At 34.8% G+C, this 21,927-nt stretch overlaps 1 protein-coding gene across 11 annotated transcripts in view; it reads left to right on the top strand.

Moving 5' to 3' along the window:
- Positions 1-393: 393 nt before the first annotated feature.
- LOC112053443 (proteoglycan 4) overlaps positions 394-21,927 on the top strand; it is a 59,686-nt gene continuing 38,152 nt past the window's right edge. The window contains exons 1-2 of one of the 11 annotated variants that reach the window (XM_024092851.2): positions 394-585; positions 20,435-20,760. The gene's annotated coding sequence lies outside the window, so the exon portion shown is untranslated. Of the gene's footprint in view, positions 586-17,456; positions 17,644-20,434; positions 20,761-21,927 lie in introns of those variants that run through there. The other 10 variants (XM_024092859.2, XM_024092867.2, XM_052887135.1 and 7 more) reach the window with 10 other exon arrangements.

Below are 21,927 nucleotides of genomic sequence, written 5' to 3'. Positions count from 1 at the left end.
CTAAAAGTAAAAATTGTTTTTTTTTCTACTTAAGGAAGCAATCTATACTAATATTATAAAGCTAAAGAGTTTGTTTGTTTGATTCAACCCGCTATTCTCAGGAACTACTAATATATAATGTTTAGGTCACATTTGAAAAATTCTTTCAGTGTTAGATAGTCCATTTATTGAGGAAAACTATAGGCTATGTATTATTAGCCCCATATTCCTACGGGAACGGGAACCACGCGGGTGAAACCGTGCGGTGTTATAATAGATATACCTGCCTATACCTAGAATATTTTAGTAGTTTTTATTTCTTGAGTATTGCTTTTTTCATAAACTTGAAAAAAACATACCAATATAGACAAACGCTTATACCTGTCACCGTAGGCCAAGCAATGGCCGCCCGATGCCAAGTCAGTCGCATCAAAACCTCCGCGGAATCACGTTTGTTCTTCGCGAGTTTACTTAAAAAAACTATATAAAACCTCCTTGGTAATAAACAAGTGACATAATCTGTGCCGTGTTGACCGTTTCGTATTTGACAGCTCTTTTTTTTTAATACAGCTTTAGTGCATGCAAAGGCGTAACTTTTTGCGGTTGGTACGTAATTCAATAATTCGAGATAAACTTAGAATACTTATCATTACATAAGTTTTACGATTTTAGTTTTAGTTTTTGTACTTTTTATGTTTTAATTATACTAGGTGTATAAGTTTAGATTCGTGTTTTATGAGGCTCTTAAAACTGTTTTCTAAGTAATATGCAACACTTATGTCATCGACACTTGATATTTTAAATGCGAAAGTATGTGCCTGGGTGCCTGTTTGTATCTCGTATTATAACAACTTTATCTCTTATTTATTTGTGAATTCTAAGTACACCATAAATTACACATAAATGACGAATAAATACGACTTATTAATAAGATAACTAGATATTTAATATGTAATCTTCATTTATGGGAAACATACATTTAGATTTTAGTAAACTATTTATTTAAACACATTAGTAAATTAACATACTGAGACTAAATGACACAACAATAAAATCAAAAATTTAGGTAAGTACATAATTTGTCTATTTTTGCTCATTGTCAGAGATCGTGCAGGGTAGTTTTATCATGCTGTGTCATTACACTGTATAGTCATTAGTCATATACAGTGTTTTGTACTCTGGAGTTCTGGACGGTTTAGATTCACAATTAATTCCAGTAGATGGCGCTGTGATTAGGTTCTAGGATATTTTGTTGCGGATACTGAGTCAATTTGTAACTATCCAATGTTCCGGAACAAACAATCTCTGTTCTATTTCAAATTTAATGTTTGGAGTGTTTTATTTTTTATTTTATTTTTTTTATTTTATTTGTTTCTGTAGCGTTATATATTTTGTAGAATCTATCTAGAAATACTATCATAATTATATTATAATGGATGGATATCTCAGAAAAAATATTGAAATATATAGATAATTAATCCTATCCTACTAATATTATGAACGCGAAAGTTTGTATGGATGTTTGGATGTATGTTTGGATGTTTGTTTGGATGTTTGTTACTCCTTAACGCCGCTACTACTGAAGCAATTTGGCTGACATTTCTAAAGAAAATAGATTTTACTCTGGATTAACACAAAGGCTACTTTTTATCCCGAAAAATGTTTCCCGAGATTTGCGAAAACTGATGATTTCAATGATATGAATGTTTGTTACTCTTTCACGCCTCGACTACTTGACCGAATTAGCTGAAATTTGATATTAAGGTATATTATAGCCTGGATTAACACATAGGTTACTTTTTATTTCGGAAAAATCCATGGTTCCCGAGGGATTTGTGAAAAACTAAATTACTAAAACTAGTTTAGTTATAAGTTATCGACCATCGTTCATTATCATTATCAGCCGATGGATGTCTACTCCTGGACATAGGCCTCTTGCATGGATTTCCAAACAAAACGGTCTCGAGCCGCCAGCATCCAGGGGCTCCCTGCAACCCGCGACCAACACTGTGCTTTCCGGTGCAGGGTCGCCATTCCAGCACCTTGGGACCCGCCACTTGGTGTGAGGACCCTCCACAGGTGAACCAAGGACATAAAATACGAGGACGTCTATCAGCTGATAATGATGAAATTACACGTGGACGAAGTTGCGGGCATCGGCTAGTTTTTGTATAAATTCTGTTAAACCACGTTAAAACGAATATACCTACGCTAATACTATAAATGGGAAAGTTTGCTTTTTTATCTGTTTGTTACCTGACAATAACCTTGTTATGTATGAAACGACCTTGGTGAAATTTGGTAATTATTAACTGACTTAAAAAGTAGGTAATGTATATTTTATTTTCAAAACTATTAACCTTTTCGGGGAAGGTTTAATGTATTGCTAGAAATTTAACTGCATTGAAAACGTCATCTTTCCGCGATTATTACCCTTATTAATATTGCATTTCTTGAGACATAATGAATATTTTTTCGAAAGAATTAAAGTAAATTCGTAGATTTGTATAATCAAAATTAGTTTTAAATTTTTTTTTTTTTTTTTATTTCCGCCAGGGTATAGTGACTGATCCTGGACACCATACAATTTTAGACCATCTCCTTAACGGGTTAAAAGTTGAAATCACAGCTAGTTATAAAATACCTCCCATACAACTTTGTATAACACCTCACGTAACGTTTTTTCGTAACTTTTTTTTATTTTGGCAATGCAGTTACACTCGTATAAACATAATGAAACCTGTTATTTCGGATTTAGGTCACTACTCACTTGATTCGAATGTCTTTTACTGTTGCTTCATGACCTAAGTGCGTGCTTACATTGTGTTTGTTTGTTTGGGATAAGTATGGGTTTTTAGTTGTTCAAAAACATTACCTTAATGTCAAATTCAAATGCAAACTGCTTTGTTGGTTCAGTGGTCTAAATGGCTTCATGATGATGATGATAGTCATAATGTGAGTTCAATTTCTGGGTCAGGGTATGAAATATCTGAGCTTTTCTTCTAATAAATAGTCAGTAACAGCCCAGAGTTAATATATAATAGCCCTGAAGCGTCAATAGCTCTGTGGTAAAAGGACTAGATTCATCACTATTGTCGTACATATTCCTAACACAGTTTTTTCCAACTAATTGGAGGGAATGGGTGTCATTTATTTAAAAAATAATAATAATCAATAAAGAGTTGGGAATCTCGTAGTGACTCAAAAAAGCACGTAAAGCTTTGGTGGTTATAGAGTCAGAATACCTATTATCACCCAAAACCACCACCTACCTGTATTGGAACAGCATGGTGGTTTAATTTCCTAATACTTTATCTTTTATAAATCCCTGACACTGAAGCATACCATTCAAAAAGGGTGAAATTATTTCAGCATTAAAAGACTCGCACTTGATTACGGTGTCTTCTGATTCATTTAGGAAGTAAAGGTCTTGAAAATAGATACGCTTGCCACCAAGATTCACTCATGTTTTAAAGATGCCCAAGTTGTAAGAATCACGAAGGACTTAGAAAGGGAATTCCAGACTTCACTAATACTTATGTATACTTATATGCATGTGCTTTGTATGTTAGATGAGGCTGTGATCTCATCTTATTCGAACTTCTAAGCTAAGTTGTCGTTGAATTAAATAATATATACAACTTCGAGAATATTCGCTCGCCATTTTTATTGGCATTAAATTAGTGATTCATCGTTCCACAACTTCCTACATTAAATATAAATGCCAAAGTTGTTTTATAAACTAATGTGTGAAGCCTATTTCTGTGTTACCAACAGACTAAGTTGTTTTGCTTAATTACCTATTGAAAGACTGACTCAGACTTTAACTTATTACAATAATATTATACTACCTTTTTGGCATGACGAGCAGTGATAGCCCAGTGGATATGACCTCTGCCCCCGATTCCGGAGGGTGTGGGTTCGAATCCGGTCCGGGGCATGCACCTCCAACTTTTCAGTTGTGTGCATTTTAAGAAATTAAATATCACGTGTCTCAATCGGTGAAGGAAAACATCGTGAGGAAACCTGCATACCGGAGAATTATCTTCATTCTCTGCGTGTGTGAAGTCTGCCAATCCGCACTGGGCCAGCGTGGTGGACTATAAGCCTAACCCCTCTCATTCTGAGAGGAGACTCGAGCTTAGCAGTGAGCCGAATATGGGTTGATGACGACGACCTTTTTGGCATGGTAGTTCCGCTACCAAAAACGTTTAATAACCGCTGACCTAGTGTGTTGTTATGTGTGCTTGTGTGCCTGCGTACGTACGTTCCTGTATGCATGTATACGTACGATCCTACGTGCATGCGTGCGTTGCGTGCGTGCATGCGTACATGCATGCGTGCGTAAAGGAAGATAAATGCGTACGTGCCAACACTACTGTAGTGGATATTTAAATATCGTTTTTATATGACACTATCCAACCAAAACAATGACGAAATCTGAAGAAGTGGGATAAAATAAGTATGCAGAGGTTATATTGTACATCTTGACTTTTACTTTACATTTTTTTTTTAATTTATTCCTAAGCGCATTAACAGTTTTATACCAAAATGATTTAAGTTAGAAAAAAAACGAGCAACTACGTAATTACTTTATTAATGTGTTTTAGCAATCGTAGCGCGAAATTAGCAAATTGCCGCAAAACTCAATTGCGACATGTCGAAAACCGACTATTAAGGCTTCATTAAAATTTAATTAAAATTACCTAGAAAAGCAACTTTTGTTAACCGTGAGAATTGGTATTAAACTTAATTTTGCATATCGAACGACGCGACAAAAAATGAGTCTTGAATATGTTCCTAAGCACAAATCTCGACAACGGCTGAACCCATTTCACTAATTCTTTTTAGAGTACGGTATGGTTGGAGTAGGGAAGGGTAGGGGTAGGGAAGTACACATAAGTCAAAGCAAAGCTTGACTGGGTCCGCTGGTATTTATAATGTAATGTAATAATAAATATACACACAATCAGTTGCATGCAATTCATCGATGCGAAAATTCTCTGCCTACCCTGAGTGCTATAATGAAGGGGGAATTTACCATATCGTATATATAGTGCCTACCCTATCTAAATACCTTATGCATACCGCTGTACACAATATGTCTAAAAACAATCTTACAATCTTTAGCAATTTGTATACTAATTGTTTGATAAGTGATTAATAGTGAGAGCGCGCGTTAAATTATGTTGCTACCTCGCGAATGTATACAAAATTAAATACAAAGTCAGTGTACAAAGAATTAATAAAAAAAATGTGTATAATAAGTTACAAAAAAACACATTTAGCAATTTCAAATATTACATCACCTTAGGAGTGGACAAAAATGATATAAATCAATCAATTATTCATATCTGTAGAATTTAATTACAATTGTTTAAAGACCTCTCTTTGGTAACATTAATAAAGTGTAACTAGATCATTTTATGTTGGTTGTATTAAGTCATCTACCGACCATTTTGTAAGATCTATGATTGAAAGTGAACGCAAGGTGGTCGCGGATCAAGTTGTGCTGGGAATTCGTTCGTTTTATACTTTCACTAAACCTAAGGCCATTTGCTGTATGCCGTATGCCAAGTAAATAACTTAACGCCATATTTACTTGGAAAAAAATTAGAGTGAGAACAGTAGAAAATGGTTTTGTATCGGCAATTTATTTATGTTTAGTGATAAGCATATATCAAACCTTTTACGAGTTATCCACAATTACTTTTTTGACGTGACAACGTCTTATAATTCGATGAAGCCCGCTGCACACTCGAAAAAATATGACATTATGCGTCGTTCCCTCGCACTAGGGTTGCCAACTTTTACAAAAATAAAGTATATTCTGGTCTATGAAGATTATAATAGTATTTTAGAAAAATGATCAATTAAAATCACGCGAGGCCCTTCGTCAAAAGTTTAAAGAAATAGGTATACTAACAGTAGCCTGTCAATATATATATATATATAACAGTATAGTATATGTAAGACAAAATATTAATTTGTACAAACGAAAAGGAGACTTAAACCCACGTCTTACTAGACACGGGCATAAGTTAGTTATTTCTGCATATCGTCTCCAAAGAGTAAAAAAATCTTTTGTAGGTTTGGGTGTACTCTTCTATAATAAGATCCCCAAGACTTTGATGTACCTGCCAATGCATAGCTTTAAGCAATGTGTTAAAAAACATTTACTTAGTCGAGGGTACTACAACATTGATGAGTTCTTTAATGATAAAGATGCTTGGAGGCCGTTGGATCAGCTTCCACCTTCACACAGGAAGTAAAACTATAAGAAATGTAAACAGTAATTGTTATCAATTGTAAATTATAATACTGTATGACTTTTTCAAAAGAGCAACTGTTGAGTTTCTTGCCGGTATCTTCTCAGCAGAACCTGCCTTCCGAACCGGTGGTAGAATCTTTACAAATAGTCAACTGACGTGTCAAAAATGCTTGTAAACTGAGCCTACTTGAAATAAATGATTTTTGATTTGATTTTGATTTGATGAACATTTTCTTTTGAAAAATGCAACCATTCCATCAGTATTTTATTTTGAAGTTGTCACGTTCAACTATCGACAGTAAACTGACTATACAGACAACCGATTTTTTTATTAGTTGATGGAATTGATCAACCTCCCTGAGTAAAAGATAAGACCTGAGGCCCGAGTTAGACAATGTTACTACATTCAATCATATCTACTCTTCAAAAAGACTCATGTTTTGTTTAGCAGCAAATACAAGCCTGGTGGTGGTACTATGTACCCTATATTTTATTCTATACCTTTGTACCAGATAAGAGCCTCAGACCAAAAATATACTTTGATGAAATTTGATGTTTTTATTCATTTACGAGTAAACATAAAATATTCCTTAGCTTTTTTTTTTTGTTTTGTGATACTCGAATTCCTAGAAAAAAATAGAATTATCTCCTGCTCTATGGACATTTTCAGATCTTCGAATATTGCACCGATTCATCTATGAAGTGCATAAATATGCTTTGCTTACCAAATACCCATAAAATATGCCAATAACAAGCAACTTTGTTACATATGCTTCTTGGTAATAGAAATAAATATAAACTGATATTATAAAGAGGTAGGTTTGATTTTTCGTTTGTTTATTTGCTACAATTTCACCCAAAAACTACTGATTTAAAAAATAAGTAAAAATATTTTATCTTCACCGAGTAATAGGCTATATTTTGTTCCCATATACCCTCGGGAACGGGAACTATAAAAACGCGGGACGTCTACTAGTTTGATATTTAAAAAGAAAGGTTCATTTTAAAGAAACAGATAAAAAACTAATCTATTAATCATATTTAATTATTAAAAGAAAATTGGTCATCCTTTTCTTGGACAATATGACGTAGTAATAGAGGTAAGAAGAATATTATTAAAATCGAACCTTAATACTTTTGAGTTTCAGTCAAAGTTTTACTCAATGGGGTCTTGAAATTAAAATTATATATTCCAGACCAAAATTTAATCTTATATATTATAATGAAATTTTGGTTCACAGTTTTTCGAGTAACAAAAATACAAACATACTAATATCCAAACACCAACATGCACAACGTCTATAATATTAGTACAATATACAGACACTATATTATTACTAGACTTTATAATAATATCTGATAAGGCAAACACTAAATTGTTAACCCAATAACCAATATCGCAAGTGCCCTTGAGACTGGCCGGCGGTTGGTTACGCTGCGGTTTCCAAATCGATTGCGCAAGAGCCTTACGTAAATGGGTCCAGCCGATATTGGCTGTATATACCACGGCAGTTGTCACCGTTAACTAAAAACTAAATAAACTTTAAAATCAATAACAACATTTCAGAGGAAAGACTAAAATGTTGTTTTTTCTCAATACAACAACAACTATAACAACACTTACTGACAAATATACTGCTTTGAATATTTATTATAACGGATAATAAGCGCACGTAACCACAAGGTTCTTGTAATTTAAATACACAAGCTGTGCCTCATTGTGTATTGTGTTGTGTACCCCATGTATTAGACTTCAACGCGCCGACAGCACTTCTACTTAATTTTGCATTTTTTTTTTAATTTTCGTAATTTTATATAATAATAGTCAGTAATAAACAATTATTTGATTCCATTCATGTCACAACTTATGTCCTGTTATATAGATTTTTATTTTCCTTTACATACTCATAGTAGGTATAAATTAAGTAGATTCCCGTGTTTGTACGCTTAGATCTTTTAAACAACGCAAAAGATTTTAATGTGCTTTTCAAAAATATATTTTTTTATACGTCATTGTTTACAAAACTTGACGTCGTTCAGAGTTTCCAAGCGAACGAACGTCCGCTGGTATTATTACGAGTATTGAGTGGCCGAATGATACTCGTAGGGGTAGGGTAGGTGTAGGTTAAGGGTAGGGTAGGGGTAGGCTAGGGATAGGGTAGGGGTAGGGGTAGGATAGGGATAGGGTAGGGGTAGGGTAGAAGTAGGGTAGAGGTAGGATAGGGTAGGGTAGGTAAGGTGGGAGTAGAATAGGATAGGGGTAGGGAAAGAGTCAAAGCGTAGCTTGACCGGGTCCGCTAGTAATAATGTAAAAGTATTACATCACAGAAAAAAGTTTGATCACAAAATAATTGTATTATGAAACACGTTTTTCTCTGAATTTTAACGACTAATTTGTAAATTACTGTCTCGTTAAGTGTAAATTATATCTTTGTTTAAGATGTGTTAATGACTTTCATATTTATTATGTTAATTTAATGTTATACTTGGTTTTATAATAATTGTTGATTCTTAGCTCTGATAGAAGCTCCTAGAAATAAACACAGAAACAAACACAAGATGGCGATTTTTATAACAAAACCAACACCTACCAATTGAAACAATTGACCCACGTCCGGATGGCGTTAGAAATCAGAGTCCTCGTCTGCGCCGGCGCTGTGTAGCTTATTTTTGTGTTGTTTTGCCTGGGAAGCGTTGTCGGTCGTGATGTCGTCATCAGGATCTTAAAGGAGGTTTTTGGGCGTCCAGATCTATGGCGTTGGTATCGGGGGTAATTGTAAGCGTCAACTGCTAGTTGATTGGGGACGCTGCAATGCATGACGCCTTAAATAACCATGCGATAATACTTCCTCGAACGAGTTTTATCACAAAAAGCTCATTTACTACTAAATTAGATTATTGTAACCGCACAAAGATTCCTTAATTTATACTTATAATAAATCTGTAGAGAGGTCAATTCTGAATATGAAATATATTTCCAAAATAAATATCAGGGGGTGATTAGTGATTGATACTGTTGCCAAAAATGAAATCAGTAAAATTTTTGTCTGTCTGTGTGTATGTTCTTTTAGAAACAAAAACTAGCCGACGGATTTTAACGAAAGGCAATCGGATCGGCTTACCTTCACACACGAAATGATCCTTACTTATATTATGAACTAGCTGACGCCGCGCGGTTTCACCCACGTGGTTCCCGACCCGTAAGAATATGGAGATAATATATAGCCTATAGCCATCCTCGATAAATGGTATATCTAACACTGAAAGTATTTTTCAAATCGGACCAGTAGTTCCTGAGATTAGCGCGTTCAATCAAACAAACAAACAAACTCTTCAGCTTTATAATATTAGTATAGATGTGAATTTGAGTTTTTAGGCTTTCACAAACACTGAACTGATTTTAAAAATTCTTGCACCACTGGAAAGCACGTACGTCTACTTTTTTTTTTATTCTTTACAAGTTAGCCCTTGACTACAATCTCACCTGATGGTAAGTGATGATGCAGTCTAAGATGGAAGCGGGCTAACTTGTTAGGATGAGGATGAAAATCCACACCCCTTTCGGTTTCTACACGGCATCGTACCGGAACGCTAAATCGCTTGGCGGTACGTCTTTTCCGGTAGGGTGGTAACTAGCCACGGCCGAAGCCTCAACTACTACAGTCTATTGGTAGAAAATAATTTCTAAACGATGATTATTATATGTAAACGTTGGTTTCCCTACAGTTATATTAAATGTGTAGATATTAATTATTATAAAAAGTGTATTTAATAAGATAACATTTATAATTTCCATCCATTGTCGCTTTGTCAGCTCATCACAATTGTATCACTAAAACGATCTGATACTCTATCATTCTATTGTAAACTTTCATCACACTATTTGTTTGTTGTATTAATAACCAGGAAATTATTATTTATCTTTATCTAAATGTACAAAAAGTTTATTTTTAACTTAAAACGCTTTAGACACAAAATGTATTTAGCTTTTGTGTCTTTTAGTTTTAACTAAAGCGGTTGGATTAAAATTTCATAGTTACATTTGAATATATCATGAAAAAAAAACACGAATTTTCTATTGTAAAAGCCTCAACAGCTCTACGGTAAATGGGGTTGTACTCCAAGCCGCGATGTCGTGGGTTCGATCCCCGCCCGCTGGACAATAGTCATGCCCACTCCTAACAGTCTGCTAATTAATCGGTGGTTAATAACGAATATTTTTTTAAATAAAACAAGCTGCATTGTTCCTCGTTAAATGAGTTCGCAAACAAAACAAAAGTGGTCCAAAAATAAACCTCATCCTCAATAATTAGTCACGTGCAATTACAGCAACTCAAGGTCCTATAGACTGGAACACAGCAATGCTGATTCACAGCAATACTGGTTGGCAGTAGAAACGAGCATAGCGGTAGTACTTCCCCGGACAAACTCTAACTATAAGCTGTACAATTATTCAAAGGTGAAGCTGCACTACTACTACTAAGATGTTTTACAACTTAGCACTTGCATCTCTACAGAAATAAGCGATCTTCGCAACTCTGTCCTACTACTAAATATCGCTCGATTTTTTTAAATAGAAATCAATGTTACCCCTTTACTGATCAGTAAGCAATGGCAATATTAGATTTGTAACGTATTTAGCATGCTACGGGCAACTCCGTTGCTTTACTTTTGCGTAAGAGTGAAAGTCGACCGATTCGGAGGCGGTACTTTAATTCACAATTAAATAAACCTCTTTGTTGATAATGTGGTAAAGACTATTAAGGAGTAATATTGTATTGTTTTATTGACTTTTTGGATTGGGATATTATAACCCTGTATTGAGTAATTATAGCAAAATCAAAGACGCTTTCCGCTTGGTGAGATCTTTTAAAATACGCAACGGATTTTAAAAACAATTGATAGAGTGATTCAAGATAAAGATTTTTAATATATTACAACAAACGCCAGTCTCCGTAGCGCAGTAATATGTGCAGTGGATATATAAGACAGAAGTTCTGGGTTCGCTCTCGGCTGGTCAATTGAGAGGGTCAAGTCTGGCCGGTGGGAGACTTCGGCCGTGGCTAGTCACCACCCTACCGGCAAAGACGTACCGCTAAGCAATGTAGCGTTCCGGTACCATGTTGTGTAGAAACCGAAAGGGATGTGGATTTTCATCCTCTTCCTATCAAGTTAGCCCGCTTCCAACTTAGATTGCATCATCACTTACCATCAGGATAGATTGTAGTCAAGGGCTAACTTGTATTGTAAAAAATGTTATAGTTTACAATTTTAATAAGTTCGCTCAAAAAAACTAATTAAAAGCTTTGTTATGTTACTGTTAACGCTGTTAAAGCAAAAACACTTCGCAGCTTCCTCAAGAGATGATAAATTCTAATGTTCGTTCCCAAGTTTTCTAAAATTTTTGGATGTAGGTGGCGTCTTCACATGGACTCGTAGGCTTTCCCAAAATAAATTTATTAGATACTCATTATGTAACATGTTACAAGCACATTAATGTTAAACTTCGTAAAATATTCAGACGCCTAACTAAAATATTTGCGAAATTTGTTACAAATTTAATAATTAAAAATTCAAATTCTCTCAGGCGAAACTGCATTCCTTGCCGTTAAGAGAAGAAAGAAACGACTTTAGAAAATCTTATGAACATAGGATTCATGAGACTCCGACTTCAAAAATACTTAAAGTCAATTAACAGATAGATTTAAAAAAAAAAAACTTTAGAACTAAGAAGTTATGATCCGAAACTTAATCGCTAACCTATGAGCCTTATTAGAAGGCTCAAAGTCACTCGGCGGGCGATGCAGCAATTTATGTTTGGAGTTTCTCTGCATGAACGAATCATAAATGAGGAGGTCCGCAGACGAACCCAAGTCACTGACTGAAGTGGCAATGGGCGGGCTACTTTGTTCGAAGAGCCGATGAACGGTCCCAAAGTGCTGGGATGGCGATCTCGCACCGTAAAGCGCAGTGTTGGTCGACCAACCACTAGGTGGACAGAGGACATCAAGCGGGTTGCAGAGAGCTGCTGGATGTTGGCGGCTCGAGACCGTTTTTTTTGGAATTTGGATGTCCATCCAAGAGGCCTATGTTCAAAAGTGGACGTCCACCAGCTGATAATGATGAAGATGATAAAGAAGTTATGAACAAAAATACTTCTAAAATAGGTTTCTAAGGCTATTTGTAATTAATTTCAGTTTGCATGCTTCAATGATCTTAACTGTAATTAAATATCATAACTAAACAAATTACAAAATCGTCGCGAGTCGCTATCTATATCGCACCTCCGATGATTGATTGCAAAACATCGCAAACTGAGCGGTTCGATTGACAAATAATTTACTTTCAACATTGTATGGTCGGCTGGCTATTCGAGGCGCGCCGATAAAACTAATAATACATAGCGAGCAACGAATAAATCTTTTATTAATTAAATAATAATAATAATTAAGATTGTTGTGGATTTCCCAGACCAGGGTGAGTTGGGAAATCGCGTAGCTCGAGTTTTAAGTTGTAGAGTAAGAATTTATATTATGTTACTTCTAATGCACGCCATTGACAATCAATTATTATCACTTTTCTGCAGCACCCACGACTATAACTGATCGTGTATTGGTCGCTGCGTACATGACGGCTCGGCTTGTGAAACGTCTTCGCTGCCGTTTGTGCTGAAGAAACGTGAGAATAATTGACCGTCAATGGCTGAGTTAAGCAAATATACTGTCAAATTGACAGGATATTCAGTGTTAAAGTTTAATTATTTCAGTTTACAAGCACTTTCGAAACGTCAGGTATATTATTAGGTAATGGTGATAATAATTGGTCGAAAACTTAAAGTCAAAGTTGCGAGGGTTCCAAACACGCCTTGGTCCGAAAAGAGCCCACAACAAACTCAGGTTCCCAATTCGATGCGTATGTTTTTTTTTTTAATATTTGTTAACACATAACTTCGTCATTTATTAACCATTTTTGAAAATTCTTTTTCAGTGTGAAAATCAAAATACCTGGAATAAGTCTTTATAGTCGATTCCAAGATTATGCTTATACTACAACCGCACAGAGTGTGAATGTGTTAAGATTCCAGATAAAAATAATTTACATATCCAAATAATTTCATCTCATGCCCAGCATATACCAAGACTGGGCATACCACATGTAAATATAGTAATTAGAAGTTTATCACTACGACAGAGAGTAGTAAACGTCTTACATAATTATCCGCATTAGTATAATAAAGTGTCCGTCTGTCCATCAGAGTAGAAAGTGGTCCGCTCCGGCGCGCAGCTCGCTGTCACGCGAACTGTTGTGTGTTTGTATACATCCCGATCATTACCCCTAAAGGTGGCTGAATTCATCCCTGTGCTTTCACACTTATCGTAAAGGCAGCCATCTGAACGTAAGCCGAGTTGGCGACACCATCGTATTTGTAATGATTACGATACGAACTTAGCGGGAAAATATAGTAGGAAGGTAATGAAAAAGTCGCTAGATGAGGTAGACGATGAATCATTGCAAAAGAACGCGTGGTTGTAAAATGCCAATTTCTACTGCATTTCGTATGTACTACAAGTACTCTACGAGTTTCGAGTAGTAATTGCAATTGCAGAGACAAACGAGGTGGATCATGTAGGGTGGACTATCCTAACTAAATCAATAATACACTATTACTTAGTAGAGTACTTGGTATTCTTCTGCAATACGACGCCATTAGGCACTACAGACGTTATACGCTATTGCGTCCGAATTTTAACAACAACCTTGTATCACTAGGGATAAAAATTGCATTTTATGATAGCGTTTGTCCGAGAAAGTACAGCTTTTCCCACTATGCCTCTGCCGCCAGGCTGCATTGCTAGATTCAGTCGAATGTTTTGAGTGAAAATTGTAGAAAATTTGAACGCTTTTATAACGTCCGTTAAAAAAACTCTTGTGCGAATGAGGGACTGATAGGTTTAAAGCAGAGCTGTAGGAAGTACTCGTATTCTTAGAATGCAAAAAGTTGTTTCGTCATGAGAATTAGATCAAAACTTAATATCAGATATCTTAAGAACTTAATATCAGGGGAGCTATCTGATTCAACTCTTTCTATAAAGAAGCCACTTGGATCTACATCGAGCATTGTATAGGTAACCGTCTTACCTATAAAATGCTCGATGTAGATGCAAGTGGCTTAACCGGCTCAAACAATCTGCGCAGACGCAATTAGGCCACAACCCCAGTGAACTACTAGATCCGAACGGGTTTTAGAAATTGGTTTAGTTACCAACTGACTCCGCTGTATGACTCGCAACTTGACAATCTCTATTAAGTTTATTAAAACCTGTTTAGTATTTACCAATGCTTACCAGTATTATGAAAATACTTTTTTTAACTCATGCGTTAAATTGTCAATATGTTTATATTGACAAGTTAACGCTTGAATTGCGATCTCACCTGATTTTATGTGACTAGTAGCAAATACCTACTTTCACCCGCGTAGTTCCTGTTCCCGTGGGAACACGGGGATAAAATATAGCCTATGATCACAAATAACGTGAAGAGGAAGAAGAAATTTATTGCACACAATTACCCCTAAAACCTCACACACACAAATACATTAAGTCATAAACTTTACCTTTTAATAAAATGAGTCTATATGAAGTATAGAATCCAAAATGGAATTTTGCTAATTTATAAGGAGAAATGTCAGTGACTTTGGTTCTTCTGCGGATCTCATTTCTGATTGATCTGATTCGATCACGCAGAGAAACTCCAAGCATCAGTGACAAGCATAGCTCAGCGAGTCGCGAAGCTGATGTGGCATGGAGTGGGCAGAGCAAATAGTTCGAATAGGTGACCGAATACATCAGGTTGTAGGGAGCCGCTGAATGCTGGCGGTTCGAGACCGTTTTGACCGTTTTGACCGTTCATCGGCTGTTAATGATAATGATGGTGTAAGTAAAGTAAGTACTAAGTAAAGATGAAATTATCAAAACGCAATACATGAAATCAATTTTAATGGTTATGTAATCAACTATAAAACCTTCACAATTTAGCGTTAAACGTGGAAGTAGGTGTTTGTCGGTACATCAAATTAACCTACTGTTAAATATCAGTCAAGGATGTCGGTGTATCGAAGCTTGTCCTATTAACATACAAACGAAAATAATTGTGTCGTGTCTGTAAACAGTTTCCTACTTATCAATTATTGCTTTTTACTACTTCCTATGTGTATATAGTTCCTCAGTTAAAACGGAATCGGTTATATAAGTTCATTTGGTAACACGCAAACTTATTCGGTGCCAGAGTGCCAGGAACTATTCGACAACCTTTTAAAGTTTTTATTTTTTTTTTCAACCCCATCCCCCATTTGCACCGACAACTCTTCAGACTTGATCTCAGCAATGCTGCTTGGCACTTGGCACAAATAAGCATAAAGTCAAAATAAATTTTTTTTTCAAATAATATAATAATATTAAACTTAAGATAATGGTGATAATAATCATTCGGAAACTTAAAATTAAAGTTAAAGTTACGAGGGTTCCAAACGCGCCTTGATCCGAGAAGAGCCCACAACAAACTCAGCCAAGGTTTATTTTACATAGTGGTAGTACTTACCCTGACGAGCTCTAGCATAAAAAGCTCTATTACTAAATGTGTGTTGTGTATTATTATTTGTGTATCTATGTCCTTGAGTCTGTCCTTGGGATCGATGAACGTAGGAATATAAATTTAGCTTTTTTTAGAGAGGTGACTTATTTTAATGATGTTTTAGCTTATAAAGGTTTTATATACAAACAAGTCTTTTTGTAAATATCGAATCAGTTTTTTCTTAGTCTAGCGGCAGATACATTTCATAAGGCATGTTTTCAAAACGTTGATATAAAATATTAAGATACAACTACTAAGAGCAAGTCCAGGCTTTTGTGGTTCAGCTCATTAGGGAAGCCATGCAAATTTTTGTTATGGTTTACTTCAGCAATCACTCAACTTTAGAAACATATGATATAATATGAGCTTTTTACCTTCGATGCGTTCGATGCGAGTATAGGAAACTGCTTGTTTCGTCGCCTTAAAAATACTCAACTGCCTTGTTTGGGCCATTGAAATCTAACTAATATTATAAACGCGAAAGTTTGTATGGATGTTTGTTTAAATGTTTGTTACTTTTATAGCCGCAACTACTTAACCGATTTATAACAAAGATAGATAATACCCTGAGAGAGAGAGACACAGAGGAGATTCATCCCGGAAAAATCCATGGTTCCCACAATATTTGTGAAAAGTGAATTCTACGCGGACGAAGTCGCGGGCGTCCACTTCCAAAATAATTTATTTGAAGAAGGCTTATTATAAATTATTATATAAAAATTTCTTTGATTGTAGTTTAATACACAGATTGCATTGAAAATAATAATGATTACTTATTTAACGTGTGATTATGTATCTCGTTAGGCGTCGTATAGCAACGGTTTCAAATAAAACGAGTAAGCAACCAATCGTGCTGGACTTATTTATGATAATTCAGGTTTCTTGCCTTCGCAACTGCATTGTCCGATGCACGCAATCGGTTAGTGTGACCCTGGGTTTATTTAAAACAGGATAATCTAGACTCTGGTCTACCGAGATCAACAAATAATAAATAAGATAATCATTTTTAAGAACAACGTTATTGAATATTTTTTTTTCTCTATCTCTCTCTGTGTAACATGGTACTACAGATAGAGATAGAAACAAATCGAAACTGAAATTGTCATATTAAGATCAATGTGGCATGTAGGTGAGGGATGATTCTCTGTAATATGCAATTGGCAAAAGCTATAATATTCTACACAAGGTGAACGATCTCATGTGTAAATTAATACGATCTTTTATTATGTATATCATGTTAGTATGTTAGGCTCAAATTTTAGAAGCTAAATTAGAACCACATTTTTTAATTTTAAACTATTTTACCGATTTAAAAATTATTTTACCAATAAAAATCCACATTATCTATGAGTGTCATAGGCTACATTTTGCGATGCGTAGGCTAGTTAAAAATTATCATTTTTATTTAAAAACTTAGACACAATGTTACTTTAAAAATCCATGTAACTAAATTGTACTACTATTAAATTGTTTTTTTTATCATAACGAGAGACATCCTAAGATATCATTATAACATTTTTAAGATAGGTATCTAAAACGTCATCTTACATTACTACAATTTATATCAACAAGTTGTACAATTCCCACTCCTTTCATTTCCTCATGGTCACCCTACCCCCCCTACTTCTACAGCACAAGACACTACTAGTGCAACCCGAACGGTTTGAAAGTATAGACACCGCTTACAGTGTAATAGTGGAAAAGTGAATTAAGGTATTTAATTTTCCCGTGTTTTTTACAGTTTTCTCGTGTTTATTATATAGGTAGGTTGATTTATGATGTGTTTCTGTTAATAGCTAATCTTATTAGAAGATTCTGCTTGATAGATGAGTGATTATGTAGTTTTACTTTTGAGAAAAATTTATCTTTGATTTGAATTTTTAAAAGTATTCTTTCGATATTTTTTATTGAATTATTGAGTTTTGTTTGAGGTTTTTGTGTTTTAATTGTATTACTAAGTCCTAGCCTAAATAAATAAATACGAGTATTTTAACGAAAGTATGCTTTACTTTGTAGTTTTTCATATAAACTCTTTTTTTTATTAATTTGATATTTTTTCATATTTTATTTTATTATTCCGAAAAACGATTTTTAATTGTATATTATGACTTTTCGATTAATTGCATTTTTGCAAATTGTTTTTTTAGTACTAATATTTGTAAATTGTGGTTAAGGACATAAAGACCTTAACCACATTTTACATATTTTACTGCTATTGTCATATTCTTACCTTCATAAGGCTTTTGCGGTTAATGTGTGTTTGCACGAACGTTTCCTAATACCTTTCAACTACTCGTAGTCATATGACAAGCTTAAATATGATACTTCTATTAAAACGATAAGCAATGATACCGTGTACAAATTTTCATCCCCCATTTTAAGTTTTATTATTCTTTATTAAATTATTTTTATGTTATTAATAAAAGGTACACGTCTGTTCTACTTTAAAGTCCTTTAAAAACATTTATCAAAATGAATTGAATTCGCAAAAGATATATTTATTTATTTTTTTAAATCACGTGTTTCAAACGGTGAAGGAAAACATCGTGAGGAAACCTGCATACCAGAGAATTTACTTAATTGCGTGTGTGAAGTCTCCCAATCCGCATTGGGCCAGCGTGGTGGACTATTGGCCTAAACCCTCTCATTTTGAGAGGAGACTCGAGCTCAGCAGTGAGCCGAATATGGGTTGGTAATGATGATGATGATGATATATTGAGGTCCTTTGATTTACATCGAAATGGTGATAATATATTTTTGTAATGACTGTTTGAGCCAAAAACAAAAATATTTTGACAACCTCTCTGGCGCAGTTGGTTGGTTGGTTGTGGTTTTCACCAGCTCCAGCCCCTGTAGCCAAGTAACACGTCGATTCTCTTTCTACGATCGCTAACTTAATTATTTATTCTCGAATTTTGATAGTTGTATGGGCAACTATTAGGTAGGTACCTACCAATGTTTTTTATTTCGTTTTGATTTAAAACCATTTACATACAATGCCTTGGTCTTATATTAAACAGATTTCGAAACATTTCGGAGTCTCGTTATATCAATAGATTGGTTGCTCAATATTTCAAGTCGGTTAGACAGGTTTCAACGATTTCTAATAACTAATTAACACTTCCTGACTATGCCTGTAATAATTTGGCGTTTTTAAATTATAGATTAGTTAATGAAGCTATAAGTAATGTACTCGAGGATTGACGATACCGACGGATTTAGGCATTGCTTTATTATGGACGTCCTGGGTTCGATTTCCAGGCTAAATTAATTTAGTAATTTCTAAGATCTAATGTTAAGTCTGGCAATGTAAACTGTACACCATCCTAGACAAATTATAAAAAAACATGACGCGAAAGTAGCTATTTCTGAGTTTTACATATTGTAAAGAGTAAGGTTCAGAACGTCAAACCTTCCGTGTAGGTTTTGCATTGTTAAGTTCATGGGCTTTACACGTTCTGCGTTGTGTAAGTTTCAAGCTTTAAATGGGAAGAGCTTTACATTTTCCAAGTTGTGTAAGCTTTGCAGTTTTATTTTGTAAAGATTTCCAAATGATTTTCATCAAAATATCCGGAAAGTCGGCTCATTAGGCTGCTTTGTGTTCATTTATACGAGCGGTAGCTGCTACCGACGTACTGCAGTCGACTCTCGACGGCGTTCGACTCTTTGGCTGCCGCCGAGACGTCACTGACTGCAGTCAGCGACACCGTCCCCTACCGCCGAGATGTCGCCGACTGCAGTCGACTGCCGTTGGCTGCCGCCGAGACGTCTCTGTCTGCAGTCGGCGACGCCGTCGCCTGCCGCCGAGACGTCGCCAACTGCGGTCGTCGGTAGAGTTTCCACTCGTGTAAATGTATTTATTTATTCGCAGCTCTAATGTATTGAATTTCTGATTATTTGGTATTCATTATAACTTGATACTTCTGCCACGCGTTATGAGAAAAAGTGTCTTACATTGATACTGTTAAGTACATTATCTTTCTTTTGAAATCCGGAACGAAATGTTTTTAACACGAATTGCCATTATCGCTTATTGATTATGATAAGTAATATATTCAAAATATTAATTTAATTTGATTAGTTACTGACGATGTAATTACAACTCATTAGAGTAACAAAAGATGTATACTGTTACCTAAATTTCAAATGTCCCATTTGATTCTAACAAAATTCATCAACTTTATGAGCGTTTTGGTGTAAAACAAACAGGACGTTAAGGCTACTTTCGCCTTTAAAATATTAGTAACATTAACCTATTTATACTCTTTCGTGAACTATAAAAAACCAAAATTTCATCAAAACTCGTTAAGTGATTTTTGCTGAAAAGTAAAATATAATTATTACACATATGTAAAATAAGAAGAATTCTCTTGATTTTTATAACTAACATTCACCAGTAATAAATTAAAATAAATGCATACTAAGAATTAAAAGAATAATAAAATCTCAATTTTAAATAAATAAATCACCAGCAATAGAATTCTACACACTTAACTTTACATAAAATATTGTTGTAAAAAAGAAATCTAAAAATAAATTACATTTTCATTACAGACAGAATTAATAGAACACTCACGAGTATCAATGCAAGAAATCGAAAATCAAAATACAAGCTTTTTGGCAACAATTTTGAAAAATTTCAAAGACGTTTTTTATTTATATCTGAAGTTAGTGTTTTATGCTATAGTCATATATACCGTATTCTTTTATTACGATTATTATTTGGGCTAGTGTTCTAAGTGCATATAGTGTTTTTTAGTGTTCTAGAGACAACTATGTGAAGTAACTGTGTGAACTAAGTGAAATAAATGTACTGACTTTTGGATATTTACGTGATCCTATTTTGAAAATATCAACTGTGATACTGGAAAGGAGAATTGGTAAGTTATGTTCAAAAAATATTTTTTTACTTCACAGATATTAATTATTCCGGGAACTGGCCCGAAATAGTCAAATAAAATTTTTTGATGGCAATATCGTTCGTAACACTCTCGATAGTCCGCGCGGGCCGGGGGGCGTGTTGCGATGAATGAAATACATACAATAGGTGCATAATACATGCAATAGATGCACAATAGGTGCATCATGACTGATGCACTTCCCCGCACGCACGATTTTACACCCGTGCAGTCTTTTCCCCCGTCGTCCGCATATCATGGGAGTGTCATCAACGAACTTGCCAAACTTTACAAATCTCATTAGGATTGGAATCTGGATTGGATTGGATATACAAATCGTACGCCATTATTAATATCATTGACAATATTTGAGAAATAAAAAAAAACACACTTTTCCTCTTTATTTTAAAAGCCTGTACTAAGAATATAAATTATAGTTAGAACACATAACAAAACCTTTGGAACTTTAATCGACCTCCAAAACCACAAAACTATTTGCCACACACCATACCCAGAAAACACATGGTCAACTAGACATTAGGTATAACTACAGCATATTATAATAAAGCACCTCCGAGTACGTCACATTCGCTAGAACCACCTCCTAAAAATCCTATAAAGTCGCCCTGTGATATTTATGATCTGGGATGTGATTCCGCTATTACGAGTATATGCTCGTCGATGTAATTTCGCCCTTTATCAAGTTTTATTTGAATTTGAACTTTGTTTCAATGGGATGCCAAAAAGGAAATGTCAGTAACGTATTATAACGATTATTAATTCCAGTCAGTAAAATGATAAGTGCAACAGTCACTGAAATGTCATTTTACTGACTGGAATTAATAATCATAAGTACGATTAATCGTATGTACGATTATTAATTCCAGTCAGTAAAATGACAAGTGAAACTGTCACTGAAATGTCATTTTACTGACTGGAATTAATAATCATAAGTAATATTAACCGTATGTACGACTATTAATACCAGTCAGTAAAATGACATTTCAGTGACAGTTGCTCTTGTCATATCACTGAAATGTCATTTTACTGACTGGAATTAATAATCATAAGTACGATTAATCGTATGTACGATTATTAATACCAGTCAGTAAAATGACATTTCAGTGACAGTTGCTCTTATCATATCAC

The sequence above is a fragment of the Bicyclus anynana genome, chromosome 18 (genome assembly GCF_947172395.1).
Source record: "Bicyclus anynana chromosome 18, ilBicAnyn1.1, whole genome shotgun sequence".
NCBI lineage: Eukaryota > Metazoa > Arthropoda > Insecta > Lepidoptera > Nymphalidae > Bicyclus > Bicyclus anynana.
The sequence above is the reverse complement of the archived record's forward strand: the minus strand, read 5'-3'. Positions and strand labels throughout refer to the sequence as shown.